The following is an 18,383-nucleotide window of genomic DNA, read 5'->3' on the forward strand; positions in this document are numbered from 1 at the left end:
CTGCATGTACACACAACACACACACACACACACACACACACACACACACACACACACACACACACACACACACACACACACACACACACACACACACACACACACACACACACACACATATCCTGCGGCTGGATCTTTTCCCAGTACTCTAACTGGAGACAGCTCTGCATATTTCTCTCAGCAGTCACATACTGTGCATCAGAGAGGTGGAATATGTTTAAGACAGTCTGCCCAAAAAACAGAAAGAAATATTAAAGCAGATCTTTATTGATTTTGAGCAACAAAACCATTGTACCATCTCGCACCTTTTTTTCAGCCCTTTTAAAAGCGCACACATGCAGACACATACATTCGTTTACACGCTCTGACTAAGATTGAGTTTAGCATGCCGTGAATTGTTTGTGTAAGTGTTTTTGAGAGTGGGCTGTGGATCTGTATATTGTTGTATGTAAATGAAGCAGGGAGACACTGTTGGGGCTCTGCGGCAAAATTCGGACCTGATGTTACCCAGATCCCCCGGCTATGTTTTTTTTTTAGGTTTGATGAGGTCATTCATAACACACAGAACACACAGGCACATAAGCAACACACACATGCACAATTGTAGGCCCAGAAATAATGCAGAGAGAAAGGAGTAAGCCTTGCAATGTTTGAGACCAGATTTTAGGCTCAAACTGCTTGTACTTTATATTCTGACTTTAGATCTTTTGGGCAAAGTAGATGTTGATCAATCATTATCTGTCTAAGTGTTTTTGTAGAGGAAGATGCAAAGTGCAGGTTTTGTTGAAGGGATGTGTTCCCATTTCCTTAAAGCATGGCTGTTGTTGTAGGACATCTCTTGAGTCAATTTATCTGACTTTATTAGACTCCAATTGGAGCCACAAAAGACTTTAGACAACATTGTTTTGTCAAATATTCTATCTATCTCACAACCAGCCTGGAAGATTGGTTCCTCTTAAAGGCACATTTGGAAAAGTCAGAAAATATCCCATATAAAAGAAAGCTTGAGATCCTTTAAAAAAAAAAAAACAGAATTATATTTTTTATTGAGAAGGATCTGTTTGCTTTGCAAATATGCTGCCTTTACTTCCAGTGTGCTCAGCACATTCCTGATTTCATTCCTTTGTATTCAATACACATATACCTCTCATTAAACAACATGCTGCAGTTTGTTAAGAAAAAGTATGACAAAGTCAGTGCAAAAGAATGGACTGATTCTCTAGATAATCTGCTTTCAGCTCCTGGGATTTGAAACAGGTAAAGTGTGACATGCTGTTCTTCTGGATTCTTCTTTTGAACACCATGCCTGTAAAGCTTCAGGTTTCACACACCTATCAGAGCAACCTGCTACACACTAAGCCGTCTCTGAATAGAACATGGTGCAGAGCAAGCTTAGGCCCAACACAACCCTTGTAACATGACAAAGGAAAAAGCAGGGCAAACACTTCAGTGACTCCTGTCTTTTTCAAAGGCTTCTCTTGGGGTAGCACGTTCCAGAGGTCTTTCATTGTTCCTTTGATTAACCCTGACTGAAGGATGTGTTTGCACTGAGCATCCTTTAACCAGCAGGCTGGGATCTTCAAAAGTTTCCCTTGAGTCTGATTTGTCACAGTGACATCCTTTGTAAAAGTTGCGTATGCGTGACAGGTAAGCTGGGCTCAGGTTTGCATTGTCAGCCACGTTTGCTTAGTGGTTGTGTGCATTCTTTCAACCGTGTACATTCTCAAGTGGCCCTGGGTGAAGCAAACATTGATGTGGAAGACAAGGGAGTGAAATATCAGCCTTATAGAATCATAATCTGCTACCTGAAACTGTTAGAAAGTTCCTTTTCTTTTGTTGAGTTGCACCGTTTAACTTGTCAGATTATATTTCTCTATACTGTGTTTACTCTCGAATACGTACTGTAGCCTGTTAGTCTAATCACAGGAGCAGCCTGGAAGTGACTGCCTACCTGGCTCTACAGGTTGTGTGCTGTTTCACTCTGCTAGTGTGGAAATGATAACAAAGGAAATAAATGAAATGGGGCTAAAGCATTTGCGGTCTGGGAGATAGAAAAGCGGGACGTATTTTACAGAGAATGGGAGGTGCAGGGGAGAAGCTGAGGCTGCAGGATATGAATAGGTGTGTGTGTCTGTTTATGTGTGTGTGTGTATTAAAAGGCTGTGTTTACAAAGCACAACGCTGGGAACTTAAGTGTTTGGCCCTCCAGGTGTGTGTGCCGGTGGTTGTCAGGGCTTGTGAGGCCTGCTGCGGAGGTGGCTACATGGCAGTGGTAATGATAGGTTGTGGCGGGTGAAGGCATGAGTGTATTCGTGTGTGTGTTGTTGCAGGCAAGTGTTAGCTTGGCTCTTGATGACACACACACACACACACACACACACACACACACACACACACACACACACACACACACACACACACACACACACACACACACACACACACACACACACACACACACACACACACACAAGCTGGTGCACACAGTCAACAATGTACCTTATATCAGATTTCTTGTCCCACGCAGCGTGAACAATTAGATCCATGACATCAGGACAAGTGAGCACTTGCCAAGTGAGAAGGGCCAAGTTTTGCAAGTTGGGGTCAGATAATCCTCAACCAACCAGCTACAATGATGGCGTTGGCAACAGGTGACAGAGGGGTCAAGTTCAGGTTGAGCTGTAATTTGGCAGAGAGAGTCAAGTGCTTCCTGTCTGTTAGTCTTTGACCTGTTGACTTGTATGTTTTTAGCTCTTCAGGGTGTGTTTGTACCTGGTAAAGAGCATTTAATCAGTCACTGGACTTTATACTTGTTTGTTTTATTGATGAGAATGATTCCATAATGGCACGTGAACCAAAATGTCATGGCAAGTGTGTTTCCATCTTCTCTGCAATCTGTCGGATTGAAAATGAAAGCACACCAACTACAAAAATCTATCTGGAAACATAAAAATGATGACCATGTTTGAACTGGTTTTAAGATAACAAGGAACCCAGAGAAGTCCATCATTTAAATATTTAAATTATCAGAAAAGCTACCAAATGTTTGTACAAAAATAACTAGCATACATTTTTAACTTAAGCTATGTTTCACTTGTGATTGCCAATAAGAACCTAAACAAACTAAATAAAATTATGCTGCGAATTAAATAGACCAAAGAAGAATGCTGTGATTATGCCCTCAGATGGGCTTTCTTATTTTTCTTTTCCGCCCTTTGCCTTTACCTTATAGTTACAGCAGAGAGAGGCAGGAAATGCAGGTAAAGAGACCAGGGGGATTTTATGCAGTAATCAAGTGTCTGGGCAGGAATCAAACCAGTGACTCACTGCTGACAGTATTTGAGCCCATGTGACGTGCATCCTCACACAGCTATCAGGCCGCCTAGGATATATAGTTTGAAATATGCATTTATCTCTAAAGATTGTTGTTCATATCTGAAAATGCTTTAGAAAAAATGGCATTTAGTGTAACTGAACAGATTTTTGGACTCTAAAACCTCTAATGAAAAAAATTACTCTGTAGTACCAGCTCTCCGATCAGCATCTACATGCTCTCAAACACTGAAGGAACTTGATATTAGATTACCTTCTTGTTTTATGACAAGCACATACCTGGAGCTTAATTACATGGGATATTCACTGTACCACATTCGCCTGTCATTTACAGTAATGTGTAAAGATAATAGTCCGGCTTGACAAAGATGCTCATTGTTGTGGCCTGCAGCTAGGCCCTGCATCTCGCGGGAACAGAACTGGCTGCGGCTGGTTTCCCCACACAATAAAGCTCTCAGGAGGACCTTTTCAGTACCCAGGCGCTCTACAGTGGTCTCACCACTCTGGCCGCATCCGTTTGGCCCATTCTGCGCTCCTCTGTTCTGCGATACCACAATATGTGAATACACACAAATATAAACACACAGAAAGAAGAGAGAGAGAGGAGGAGGAGAGACAACAGGCATGCTATTGTCTTGTCTGACATCGGATGGGCTCAGAACTACTTATGTCTGCATTTCTGATCCTAAACTCTGAGCTGTGGTTCAAAGACAGTGGAGTTGCCGGTGCTTTATGTCGAGATGACTCTTAAACATGTCAGCTATCATTAAATTCCATAAAAGTAAGACATGCTGTATAAAGAAAATGACAGAGGTGACAAATTATTTTTTTTACATGGTCCCCAGTCATCCTGAAAATGGCAACGTGCCACATACCATGCTCAGTGGCAAAGTAATAAAAATAATACTCAGTGACAGATGAACAGCGGGAAACCGCAAGTTTGGTTTGGGAGCTTTTGTCCACAAAGATCAGACGCTGTTGTCAGGTGCATGTGTATAAGTCCTAGTGAGATTATTTTCATATTAGATTTTGCATTCTGAATTAGACTCTAATGGGCTGAGTTCAAAGACGTCAAGAGGATATTTCCTGCTGTCTTAGGGCTTAGTACTAGTTCAAAGAAATCCAACTGTTGACAGCAGCTGGTCTTCTCCGGAGCTCTGACTTTGTCCTACTGTGTAAAGAAGCTACTGCTTTAGTCAGTCCCCAACAGTACAACAGCATACATCCCCCCATGCACTGCCGTAGAAAGCTTTGTGCTTTAGACAGTATTAAGCTGTCTGGAGAGATATCAAAGCATCCTTATTCTATCCTTGACACTTGTTGTTTCTCTTTGGTTCATTTCTTTTCTTGCCCCAGAGACGGCCGTGCCCTGAGGCGGTATCAGTGCTTATATTTGTGATTTGGTTGGCAGAGAAACAATGCTTTAGTTTAGGCAGTGCATTCCTGATTATTGACACACTGTGGTATGGCGAAGGATTAGTGAATGCAAGTGGCTTTATGATTCTTCAGCGTTGGCTTGTGAGCAACACCTGGGTGTAACCATGACGACAGGCACCACAATGAACAGTGATTTCACCACCAACCGGTTCGACAGAGAGTCCGTGGCAGCGCTTGTACAAGGAGGGTCACTTGAGAGGGGAAGGGGGAAATGTTTGCTTGACATTGCTGAATGTGGGACAAAGTGAGTGCATGTAAAGATTTGCGCTGCCCTTACTACTTCATGAAAATAATAATAATTAAAAAAAAAAAATCCACTTGTTTTTGTCCTGTATGTGTGGTAGAAGTAGTTTTATAGGGGGCAGATGGTGGTTTATAGTTTCTGCAAGAGGAGCTGGTCCCATTCTGACAATCCTGATTACCTGTGTCCAGCCAGCCCACATGTGGTCTGTGCTGAGATGGCCTGATAGCTGGGACTAAGGCAGCATTGTTAACCAACAAATAGTTTGCTGAGGGTCTCTTAATGAGCTGCTCCTCAATCTTATCAGCAGGAGCCCACAGGACCCATATCAAGCATCCTGGAAAAGACTTCCACTGACATCATGGCCTGTAGGGTCCACTTCAGTTGTATTTTGACTCTTGGGATTCTACTACTTGGTTTTTAAGTCATTTTTTAATTAGAATCAGCTTTGTCTTACTGTTAAAATGTCAGACCCATGTTTCCGTGGTTACTGACATGACATAGATTCTGTTTTAATTTTAAAGAACATTCCCAGTATACATTCAGTCCTGGCGTTTTATCCAGGGACTATTCCAGGAAGGAATGCCCGAGTTTGATGCACTGCATCCTGTGGCTGCAATAAAATAAATAGAATGTGTACAGAATGTTGGGAAACATATTACTTTAAGCTCTCGAAGAACAGCCGCAGTGGTGTCATGTGTCTGTTGAGTGTTTAAGCATCCTAAAATGAAGGTCTTAATACTAGAGAAAGAAAGGTTAGCTCTTTCTTGTAACTTCTGTATCATTTCCTGAGTGAAGCCCAAACCTTGACATTACACAGACAGGTCACTGCCTTTCCAGAAGAAAACAGTGTATCCACAGAAAGTTACTTTCTGTATGTTTTATAATTCTGTAGGTAACTATAGTCTGCATTAGGAGCATTAGGTGCTAACATGCACAGATAAGTAAGGTATTTAGTGCATTCGACTACCCAGTTCTTGTCCAGTGGGAGGTGGTATTGTTCGGCAGGCCAGACTGCTGACAAATATGCTAAGTGGGGAAAAACCCATCAGTTTGGATCACATCTGAGTCACTTAATGTTTCCAGCCGAGTCACTGTCAGCTCACCTGGTGTGTCTTGTAAAATAATGATTTCCACAGGAAATGTGTTTTTACAGGAATGTGCACAAGTATTTAAACCCTAAGCAGCTACATGTATATGAGTAATTCCACATCAATAATCATCTCCACCAGACAAAGTCATTATCCACTTGATTATTAATCCAAAAAGTGATAAGTAAAGCAGTGAAAAAAAGAGAAAACATTTTATAGAAATAAATCAAATGCATCCAGAGAATTTAAACCCTGATGAAGCCATGTGAGAGCAGGGTGTATGTGGCTGCCAGAATTAGCACATTATTTGCGAAAGAAAAACAAGCATAAAATGTTTTTCCTGACAGCTGAGATGTTAAAAGAGACTCACTGTAAAGTCATGTACCTGGAAATGAGGGCTGAGTGGAACCGGACCTGACCTGATCAGGAGCCCTCTCACTCACAACAAGTGGTTTTGTTTGGCACTGTCCTTTTGTTGACACTGTCAGGTTCTCATGCCTATTAGGTTGCTGTTGACGAACGGGTACAGTGATGACATGTCTCACGCAATACCATTGGCTGGCACATTTTCGTTATCAAAATATCACCTGTTTGTTTGACTTGAATGGTTCTCACCTGTTCAGGCTTTGTCTTTTTTCTTTATAGTATTACCGTGCCAGGTCCGGACTGTTGAGTTATTTTTTTTAATCACTGTGACATCACCAACATACCTACCACAGTTTAGGATTCATGTGAAAAGCATATTCTCTGAGAATGTTTTTCTTCATCATTCTTTCTTCCTGGGTTTGTAATTGATGTGTTAGCCTTGTCATGCTGATGAGGAAGTTCTGTATATACAGTGAACCCTCGCTATAACGCGGTTCACCTTTCACGGTCTCGCTGCTTCACGGATTTGCATCGTGCATTGTGTTCTGCATTCTGATTGGCTAAACAGTCTCTCCGCTTCTTCTCTACCTGTTTGTCAATAACGTTGCGGTTTAATATGTACACGTACGTAAAACAGCTTGCCAAATTAAAAATAATCGATGGTGGCATGTCGGTTTATAAGAATCTTTTTGCCCAGAAGAAAAAGAGCGACAACAACTACCGATAACTATGTTCTTCTCTCGAAAAACCACACCTGCACCGCCGGCTTTAGAAGAAAGAACCGCTGCAGAGCGGAGTCAGGATGCAGCGGCTCAGTCAGAAGAGCAGTGAAATACACGAGTCACTATTTGTCCTACTGTACTTTGTATTTGTTTTCATAATCATTTTTCATTTTCTCCCGTTCTAATCCAATGACTCGGGTCGCAGTGGGGCGGTGCCGATCTCAGCAATTTGAAGCCTTCAGTTCGTATTGATGATTAAAATGATTATTTTACAGTACAGTAGTTATTTGTAAAAAAAACATTTATGCAGTACTTTTATTTGTTAAACAAATGCTTGGGCCTGTAAAAAGGTTTTGTTCTTTGGTTTCAATGTATTATGGAGTATTTCATTGTATAATAATTGTAAAAAAAATAAAGGTTACTACTTCACGGATTTCACCTATCACGGTCTCTATTTGGAACGTAACCCCCGCGATAAACGAGGGTTCACTGTATATATTTTTTTCCCTCATGGCTCATCCCTGTGTGGGCTCTTAGGCTCTGGCCCTTTTGGACAAAAAAAATCCCCCTGCCAATAATGAAGTGTTACAGCCTTTAACCATGGTCTTACAGTGTGAGGCAGCGTGGGAAGTTTGGTGAACTTCGTGACCCCACGCACCACTGCAGCACATTGACCCTCATCACGTGATAAAGGAATGCTCCTCATCTTTTGTTTTAACATCCACAGCACTCATGGAGTTGAGAGCAATTTTGCATACTATAGAATGATCACTAGCTTGGCATTTTGCCTCCCCATTCTCCTCCAGTGTTATTCTCAAACAGGATTTGCGGGCAGCTCTCTCCTGCATCTTTTAAATCACTTCAAGCGCTACTGAAGCCTTTTTCACCCAAAGCGGGCACCAAACTAATGGCATCATTTGGGCCTGCACACATCGAGAGAATCAACCCCGCTTTTTTTTCTATGCTTAAGGTTTTGTGAACAGGGGAAAACAAAAGGCTGGCCCAGTGAAGCGCATCTCGGCTGGCGGGCTGAATAGAGGGGCCCCTTTCATGGCTGTTTATGAGCACCCCTCTTCAAAAACACACATACAAATCACATCCAGTTCTCCCAGTGGCTCCTCTGATACGAGGATGATGGCAGGGAGGGGAGGGGAAGGGAAAGGGGCTGGTAGCTTGTGCTGCTTCGTTCCTTTTCTCGTCCCGTTGGTGTATTTACATCCAGTATCACCCCAACTTTGCTGTCCCATCCATCAGTGTGTTTTCATGATTTTAATCACAAGAGCCAGCCAGACGTGTCTGCTGAAAATATCAAGAAAACGTTTCATGTAGCAGATGCTGGACAGAAATTAAATTGTCTGCTGCCCTTTGTGTTTCAAATGTATGATGGGGAGAATCATTTATTAAGACTCACTTCAGCATTGTGGCGTGCATGAAAATAATATAGGGCTCGAGCTGAAACTAATGATTATGTTTATGTTCAATGAATCTATATACTGTTTTATTATTTTTAGTGATATGATTTTTTTGTCTTTAAAAATGTCCATCAAAATTTCCTGAAGCTGAAGGAGACACAAGTTTTGTTCAGCCAAGGATTAAAAAAAAAAAAAAAATCAAAAATGTATTTATTTTCAGTGATATAAAAGTGAGAAAAACTCCCCACCCTTCAGCAGCTCATTAGCTGAATTAAGTACAAGTATGTTTTTGTAATTGATTGATTATTTCAGCTCTGTAAATATCACAAAAGAGATCCATCAAGTTTCATTCTATTTGGATATAATACAAAAGGTCCAGAGGAGACACTTTGTTCCGGTTTACAAACTACAGTATGTGATGTTGTACATTTGCACATAGAGAAAGACAGACCTGTGGATGCATACCTGTTTCCATGGGTCAGAGATGAAGGTCAGAGAGCTGACAAGCTTTTAACAAATTGCAAGTCATCCCATCACGAAGCTGATCCTCTCGCAACTACCTTTTCCGTTCTGTGTCATATCTTGTTCAACAGGTAGGATTTGATAGACAGGAGGAATGCTGGCCAAGAGATTTGTTTTCTAATGGCAGTTCATTCTTTGGGTGTTCTTAAGCAAACAGAGTGCTGCTATGTCCTGTTTTTGCGGGTTTCACACGTCACTGTTCAAACTTTCAAACAGGCTGGTCCCCAAGAGTACATGGAGGAGAGCAAACAGTGCTCTAATATTTCACCACTCTGACCTTCTGCTAACTAGATATACACATGGACAAACACACACACACACACACACACACACACACACACACACACACACACACACACACACACACACACACACACACACACACACACACCTTTTTACCAATGACATGCAAAAGGATGTGTTAAATTCGGATTTCTGTTGTTTATTTTTATTGTACAGGTAAATAAAAAGAAGAAACGACAATACAGATACTGTTGAAGAAAACAAAATCCAGCTTTTGTTTTATTTCAAAGTGTTTTAGCCTTTGAGATTTGAACAAATGTGAGCACGTGGATCCACCTGATGTTAGAACACAGTTCAGCTCAGTTTTGACTTTGGTTAACAACTTTATTAACAGTTTGTCCAAAATATTCAAAATAAGATTTTTTTTTTTATTGTTAAGAAATTATTTTCCACTGTCTTCATGTAACGAAATTGCATTGTGTTTTAATGCACACCAGGTCTAATAATAATGGTTGGTGGGTGCTATATGTCATGTTTAAGCAGCACATGAGTGCCCCGTTTGGGCTCCGTGTGCCGGCCTAATTGAGTGCTACTTTAATGTGCATGGGTCAAATGCACGGAAAAAATGGTGGGAATGCTGTGGGAAAGTTTGAAATCTAATAAAATGATGGATTTTCAAGTACTCCCTTAATTCCAACAAAAATGTAATGAAACAGTGCAATGTCTATTCTTATTAATGGCATGGAAAAATATAGAGGAAACATGTAGTGCTCCCTGGTTGGTGCACAGTGCTGTGTGTCTCAGGCTGATTTAGTTTATAGAAGCGTGTGTGAAGCAGTTAGGTGTGTATGTATGGGGGCTTGTGTGTCAACTGCCTTTACAATACTGCCGAGCTCCCTGCAAATGTTTTTCTTTTATATAAACATAAAGGAACCAAACAACACCTACTGCGTCTATAGATCCCTCTGCGATCCTCTCTTTTTACTGTTCCTTTCTTTTTGGCTTGTTTTAAATCTGTCTCTGATACACAAGGCATTCCTTTGCGGTTGTGTAACATGATTTGGGGCGAACAGAGAGAGCAAATGAGACAGAGAGAGATAGAAAGAAAGAAAGAGAGAGAGCGGGAGAGAGGAAAAAATGGTTTGTCTTGCTGCGTTTCGTGTCCTACTGTGCGCTCGTATTTCTCAGCCCGCTTCACAGTTGTGGGTAGCTGGCTTATCGTTGGCCTCCTCAGCTCTTTCCGTCATGCGTAGCCTACCTTAATCTCTCTTGTGTACTGTAAACCGCACCTAATAACCCTGCACACGATTAAAGCAAACATCCTAATAACAGCCTGCCTCATTATCAACTCACATTTGGAAAATAAATGGTTCACCCTCACCTCTGTAATGTGGCTCACAAATATGCCAGAGAACAACACAACCTGCCTGGTGTTTTTCAAAGAAAAGAAATATAAAACATTTTAAGAATGTGAGAAGTAGATGTTTGACCTAAAGTAACTGTTTTTGATGAATCTTGCATATAAGCAACATTTTCAGCAGTTTGTGAAGAGCCAGGTTTGCAAGAACAAAGAGAAAGGGCAGGGTTGAATGAAGGGTGTTTCTCTAGAGGGTGCTGTTTACTGAGGAAATGTGCTTTCCTCGCTTTTTGCTCCCTGCAGCTCTCAATAAACGTTATTCTTTTTGCTTTATAAATACATATTTAAAAAAAAAAAATCCTATCAACCATATCTAAAATGAAAGATGAAAAAGAATTATGTTCGGGTATTGCAGTTACACTGTACTTTTCTAAATGTTTCTGATCAGACGCAACTCTCAAGGAAAAGTGAGACAAAAATATAACAAGGATTTTTCGAAGGAAAGATTCTTTGAAAGAATGTGCGGCATGGTGCTGCGAGGCTTCTTCAACATGACATTACCCAATTGTAATTCCTCTGTGTTTGTGTGTGCGTGTCCTCCTCACCTGTGGCTCCCGCTCCACACTCACACACACACAAACATACAAACGCCCACAGATGTTTACACAAGTTTCACACAGCCAACAAGAGTAGATGATGAGCTGTCAGTCAGAGCTTCACAGGCAGAGTGGAGATGGGTGAAGAATGCGTCTGTGCCGATGGTTACACCTGTGCTGTCTGTGATTTCCTGCGGCAGTATTGCAGGGTGTAATCCCTGACATCGCCCGTGTTTATGCTTGTGTTTTAGTTACAAGCCTGATACTCACATGCTTTTGGGCTTAGATGGGACTTCTGCTTCACTTACTCCCCGGCCTGGCCCAGGGGCATCCTCCCCAGTCTGCCACACACAGGCTCATCCCCACCATGTCTGGATACAGAAAACACACATAGTAGCATTATCCATGTGTCATATATCTTTACTTTACACGTATGCGCGGTAAAGTACTGAAGGACAAAGCTTTAATTTCTTGTCTATGAATTTGATTTCTGAATATCAAACAAGAGACTGTGTTCTCTGTGAAGTTGTTATGTAAAAGGTCATTCATGCCCAAACTGTGTTCTAAATTTAGAAAGCAGAAAACTATATATTTTTTGTTGTTTTGGACCTGGATTGCATTAATAGGATCATTTACAGGAAACATTAAATTGGGGCTGTTTCCTTATGTACCGAGTATTTGAGGAGGTCTTTTTTTGTTTTGTTTTTATGGTTAGTGTTTCGTCATGAGTGACGCCGGCTGCACCACTGAGGTCATGAATGGGGAGGAGAACGTTCCAGCACCACTGACTGAACTCACTTTTTATTTTAGCAAACATGCTAAATTTAGAACTAAGCCGCAGCCAAAAATGTGTCCCAAATCCCTGAATGACACACCTTTCGAGAAGTGACTCTTAACATCTGCTATTTTTATCATCATCATACTTTTTCCTGTTTTTTTTTACTCCATTTCTTTTCTCTCCTTTTTTGACGGACACACTGTAAATGTTCTGTTTTTCATTTATAAGATTTGTTGGGTGGATTATTATTGAGAGGATCCTAATTCCCACTAAAGGAAGGGCATGCTTCAGCAGTGTTTATGAAAAAAACGCTGTGCTCTGACGTGGGTGGAAGCTGAGAACCAGTAAAAGATCCCCTCTGCTAACACACCCTCCGTACACCGCTGCCCAGTGAAAGGTCTGTTGTAATGGTGGCATTGCAACCATTCAAAGTTAGACAGCCGATTGGATAATTGGATTTGGTTTGCCATTCTGGCAAAGAAACCAAGCTGTGACAGTGCATAAAGTTACAAATGAGCACTTGTGCTGACTGAGACAAAACCCAACACTACGTAAAGTCTAGCCGAATATAAGTACAGTATTGAAGCCTTGCGGTTCTTCTGTATGATGTGACATTGATGAGATCCACCCGTCGCTCATCCGCTATTTCTGTCTCAGATCCATCATGAACAGACCTTTGCTTGTAAAGTGGTCAGTGTTTTTGGAACTTAGTCCTGTCTGCTTTGACCCATTTTCGTTTGTACCTCATTAACGTGCTCTAAAACTATTTCACGTAAATTAAACCAGCTAAAAAACTAGAAGTGTTACTATGTAATCAGTATGTTATGTGACCTTTGTCCTCTTTTGATTTTTTTTTTTCTACAGGAAGGAATCTGAGATTCTTGGAATGAGATGTCAAACTTTAATTGCTTCTCCGGGATCTTCTGGTGAGTTTATGTTTCTAAAGACACTGCAAATCGTCTCAGTCTGCTTGTGGTGTCGCGGCATCTGATTTCACTCCTGTGAACCTTTGCTGTGTGGAAAATGTGCACAAGCATGTGTCCTTATTAGCTTAGTTGTCATAAAGTGATGTTATGTCCTTCTCCATGCTTTTGTGTTCTGTAGTGTTTTGCTTTGCGACTCACCCAGATGTGCAAAACGTTCTCTAACAAAGTGGACATCTGCCAGAGACTTATAGTGTTACTGTGGTTTAGGCTTATACAACTGATGCAACTCCTGCTTTTACTGTTGGCACAACTGCTAACTATTTAGCTTAACATGAAAAATTGAACCAGAATTTACTGGGCCATGTTTTGTTGTGGTGTACTTAACAGATTGTTCTCATCCTCAAAATGGCATCTTAACACAAATCATTTAATTACACTGCTTTGCAAGGGCACAGCCATCAATGCTGTTTTGTGACTGTACTGTAGCCTGCAGTACCCCTTGTGCTCAGTCGCTCTCCCACATCCCATCAACAACCACCCCCTACCCCACCCCCAGTGCTCTCCCCTTTCCCTCACTCCCTCTTTCAGCTGGTCCACCCTCTACCAACCAGTGTCTGCCTGTCAGAGCGTCACCCCAGGGTGATGCCCCTCTCTCAGTCCCTTGGGGCCCTTTTGCCTCCGCAGCACTCCATGTTTGCCCAATCATTTGAGAGCCGGATACGGGGATGAATTGTTAACTACAGCAGGTCAGCCAGTGCCCCACAGCCCCCCCCAGGCCTCTCTGCTCTCCCTCGACCTGCTGTTGACTCATCTCCATGGCAATGGGGCTGGAATTTGTTTTTTTTTCTCATGTGTCCGCTGCCAGTCAGCTCCCCGCCACCCTCCGCCACCACCGCTTCCTCTTCTCTTCATCCTCTCCGCCTCCGAGCATCCAATCGAAAGGCAGCTGGAGGGCAGTCACATGGTCAAGAAGCGTTGAGGGTGCATCCCACTGAGTGGAGTGGTGCTGTCTCTGGAGCTATGCTTTTTTCCTCTGCAAGAAACAAGGCCTTAGGGGAAAATCCGTGTCATGTGTTTGGTAGGAAAGTGAATAGTCATCAATGATTTCCTGACACACAAGCACTCAGACATTTTCAAATAGTCTTACACACAATCAGAAATACACCCATACTAACAAGTTTCAAGGAGAATTTTATTTGTGGAGGTCAGACTCACATGTGGTTTAAAATGTGCAATTTATTATAAAATAAACTCAGTTTAAGCCGCTTAAATCCTCCTGCTGCAGCCATTGTGATGGCCTAGATTAACATAATTTCTGTTTATTCTTTGTATGCAATGATTTAGACAAACCATAACCAGAGCAGGCTAATATACACATGTATACATTATGTTGTGTGCCAATCTATTTCCTTGGTTCACATAGCACATTAATACAGGAAAAAGAAATACAGATCTTTGGCATTCCTCTACATTTGACTCTGAGCTGGTCCTTTATTTTCCTGGGGAAATCTGATGCTATTTTTATACATGCATAGTTTTGTGCAGTCTGATTCCCATCATTGTCTCAACATATCGACACGCTCAAGTGTATAAATGTGTGTGAGTATGTGCATGCGTATGTGTGTGTGTGTGTGTGTTTGTCTGTTTGCTCTCACACGTGTTATTAGCTTAGGGCAGGTGAGTGTTTGCCTACCTGTTTCCCTTCATGAGATCAGTGTTTGCCCAAGGAATGCACCACGTCCGATTTGTCATTAACTCTTATTGTTCAGCTCATCCAACTGGTGCCTTTACATTGAGCTGTGTTGTGCCTTGGCAAGTGAGAAATATGTGCTTTTCTTAGTTTTCTCCTCTTTGGCTCAGTGTATTTGCACATGTCCTTGAATGAGACGGTGACATTGTGGAAAAGCATTAAGCATGGCATCCAGTGTGAAAGTGAGAGGAATCCAGATCTGCATTAAGAAAATGGATTATTAAACATGATCAAGTTGAAAGTCACCCGTTAAAAAGAAATGGTCTTGGTTTTTAACCGGGGTCATTCGAGATAGTAAATGACATAAGTCATCTTGTCTTCAAATATGCTTCCTGCAAACTAAAGTGAGGGAAAAAAAAAAGCGTGACAAGTATAATTTGTTTTCCAACCAGGCCCATCCTGTAGATTCAGATGAACTCTGATGAGCAAATCTGGCTCTTTCAAACTAATTCATCCCACTGCACTTGAGTGGTTAACAGAGCCCTTATAGACTTCATGTGCAGCTTTTCATGCTTGTTTACTTCTATAAAGTTTAAATCTACAATACTAAATGCATTTTTGGTGTTATTGAATAAATATGTGTTTTTTCATGGATATCAGAGCAAACATGTGCATATTAGTGGCTATCAGTGCTTGAGTATACAGTGAACCCTCGTTTTTCGCGGGGGTTACGTTCCAAATAGAAACCGTGATAGGCGAAATCCGTGAAGTAATAACCTTTATTTTACAATTGAAATAGATAGAACTGGACATTAAATATATCTACGTTACATATAGTCGTAATGTGATTTCAATGCACGATGCAAATCCGAAGCAGCGAGACCGTGAAAGGTGAACCGCGTTATAGCGAGGGTTCACTGTATTTGAATATTTCATGCATGTGTGTCTGTGGGTGTTGTCGTCCTGTGCCACCATCTGGGTGGTCCTCATGGCTAGTTTGGTGGTAATCCTCCTGTCCCATAAATCAGTGTCCGGGCTCTGGCCGGGAGCTGATGCTGTGTGCCTCACTGGAGCGAGGGGCTTGAGGCACTAAGCCGAGACCCCAGCCGCTGCCCTGCCCTGGCCTGGCCACACGTCAGCTCTCCACACCACCTTTAACATAACTCGTCATGTATGGCTGCCTTTGGGAAATGGCCTCAGCTCCAAGTACATATGCTCTACCAACGTTACAATCAACAATAGAAATGGAGGGAAAATCACAAATAATATCCACAGTTTTATGACTCCAAACATTTTGTCCTCCAATTTCCAGGTTTTCAAAAAAACTTTCATTATGGAAATTTTATTAAAGAATGTTTTTTTTGCTTGTAATACAGTTTGTTTGTTCTGACTGGTGGATAACCCAAAGTGACTTTGAAAGCCTTCTAGAGACCTGCTCTCTGTTCAAATGTTTCCATCTGACTGAAAGTGCTAAGATTAAAGTCATATCTTGGTCTTTGTAGGGTCTATACCTCTCTCTGAGAATGAGGAGGGAGGATGAAGGCCTGTCCAAGCAGTCTGGCTTGCATACAGCTCTCCACTGAGCTTTTATCTAGGGAGATTGGCTGCGGCTCTGTCCAGACCCGACTCCCTGGGAGTGCACGGTCCTGAGACCTGTGGCATTAATAACGATAATGCTGTTTGGAATAATAACAGTCAATTCGGCCCAATACAGGAGAGAGACAACAGACTCAAGTGTAGTGGAATACAAAAGAAAGCAAGATGAAAGGCTGAGAGGTGGGTATCTGCACCTCTCTGGCTCTTTTGTGGGAACTGATGGAACCTATATCAACATGTTCGCACACAAACAGTGCTGAGTGGGAGCCTATGCCAATTTTGACCTTCAATGCCATGACGCAGAAATGCAATTTGTTCTTTTGTCTGCCAAGATCACAGAGGGAGAACGGTGAATTGTATTTCCTTTTATTTTTTTCTCATTTTTTTTTTTTTTCTTGCTCCCCTCCTTTTCATTCTCTATATTCCCCATTGCCTTTAGTGAGTGTAATTTAGTTTGATGAGCAGGTGGTCTTTTTTGAATCTGACAGTGCTTTTGGCTCCCACCTCTGGCGTGTGGGGCTTTCAGTTGGAGTCAGTCATGTAGGCCAGGATTAGAAGGGTGGAGGAGGAGGAGGAGGAGGAGGAGGTCCGGTCAGAGTATTGGTATTGGCGACCTCGACGCCCTGCAGTCAGAACCATGCTGAGTGCAGCTTGAAAGAGTTATTTTGTTGCTTAAGCTCTCAGCCGCACCCCAGATGGCTTTTGTGCTGGCCAGGGACATGCTTGGGGACAGGGTTAAAGCAACAGAGTCCTTCAGGCTTGGGGAGTCTTTGGGCTCAGCAGGTAAAGCACTGTGGCCGAGATAGACTGAGAAGGCAAAACGTTGCCTTCGCTGCACTTTTCCACATTTAATCTGAACAGTGGACCGAAACAAAATAGGTGGATTAGAGCAAAGGGAAGACTTTACTTCACAGCACACCCACAAGCACACATACACCCATATACAGAGTGAGATTAACGCTTCTGAACATCCACCCAAGTTGAGAACTTGTGAAGCATTTCATCTGACACGTAGGACAAAAGAGAGGAAACATGCAGTGGTTGCATTTCCAGTGAAAGCTTTTTCTTGTCTTGTGCATTTCCTCATTGCAAAAAAAAACTGCATCGAATAAATTACAACGTGCTTTCATTTCTTTACCTTTGATCTCAGTTTCATCACGTGGCGCTAATTAACCAACCCTGTTACTACTGAAGGGAATTCATGGCCCGTTACATTATCTGTCCAACATTCCTTTGCAATAGCCTCCATGGTGACGACTAGACAAGCAATCAATATTTTGTCAATAATGCTAAACAGATGTGCTGCTCGGCTGTCTCTCTGTTGACCCAAAAGATAATTTAAAATGGTTTAAAACAGAAAAGCGGCTATAATCATATTTAAGAGACTGGGACAAGTGCAAATTGTTATCAAATCATTTCTTCAATCACCAAACTGATTAGATTGCCTACTAAACTCAGCACTAGTTTAATCAGTGTTCTAAATCACTGCTAATAACATATTTAACAGCATATAATCTTGATATAAGACAAAATTAACATTTATTTTTAAAGATTGAGATGCCATGTGAGGTGTAACACCTATTTAATCAGCATTTATATTGCCTCTGCAAAAACATATATTTTCTTTTATATTGTTGTCTGTTGAACTGAACTTACTTGTTGAATTGTTGCATTGCATAACAGTGTGCTGATGAATTCATTTTAAGTGTCAATTTAATTATGACATTCAAGAGACTAGATATGTGTCAGTCACTATATTTAAGGGGATAGCAAATCTTCACCCCGACAGAATATGGCCAAGAAGACATCATTGTCAGAGTGAATGATGGAGTGGTAACAACATGGGCAGGATATCAGGCTTTGGTCTTTGAGGTCTGACCTGTAAATCAAACTGTGATTTGGTTAGACTCTTCTGTTAGCCATTCTGGGTTTGTCCCCCAAGTGTTTATCATGGAGGTTTCACAAGTGGCCACTTCCACTTGCACTGATAAACAGCGGGGATTGGATCCAGACCCTGCTGGGTTCTAGCTGGAGCCCTGGGGCTTGTAACCACACAGGCCGGGAATGTTAGTC

The 18,383-nt window shown here is 41.8% G+C and overlaps 1 long non-coding RNA gene across 3 annotated transcripts in view; it reads left to right on the forward strand.

Annotated features, from left to right (window-relative positions):
• LOC138623368 (uncharacterized) overlaps window positions 1-18,383 on the forward strand; it is a 51,919-nt gene that overhangs the window by 22,920 nt on the left and 10,616 nt on the right. For all 3 annotated transcript variants that reach the window (XR_011311074.1, XR_011311076.1, XR_011311075.1), the window contains one exon: window positions 12,963-13,024. This is a non-coding gene — a long non-coding RNA (uncharacterized lncRNA). The remainder of the gene's footprint in view (window positions 1-12,962; window positions 13,025-18,383) is intronic.

The sequence above is a fragment of the Brachyistius frenatus genome, unplaced genomic scaffold (assembly GCF_029030835.1).
Source record: "Brachyistius frenatus isolate BFR_SWC_R1_liver_20210118 unplaced genomic scaffold, ASM2903083v1 Contig_43, whole genome shotgun sequence".
NCBI lineage: Eukaryota > Metazoa > Chordata > Actinopteri > Embiotocidae > Brachyistius > Brachyistius frenatus.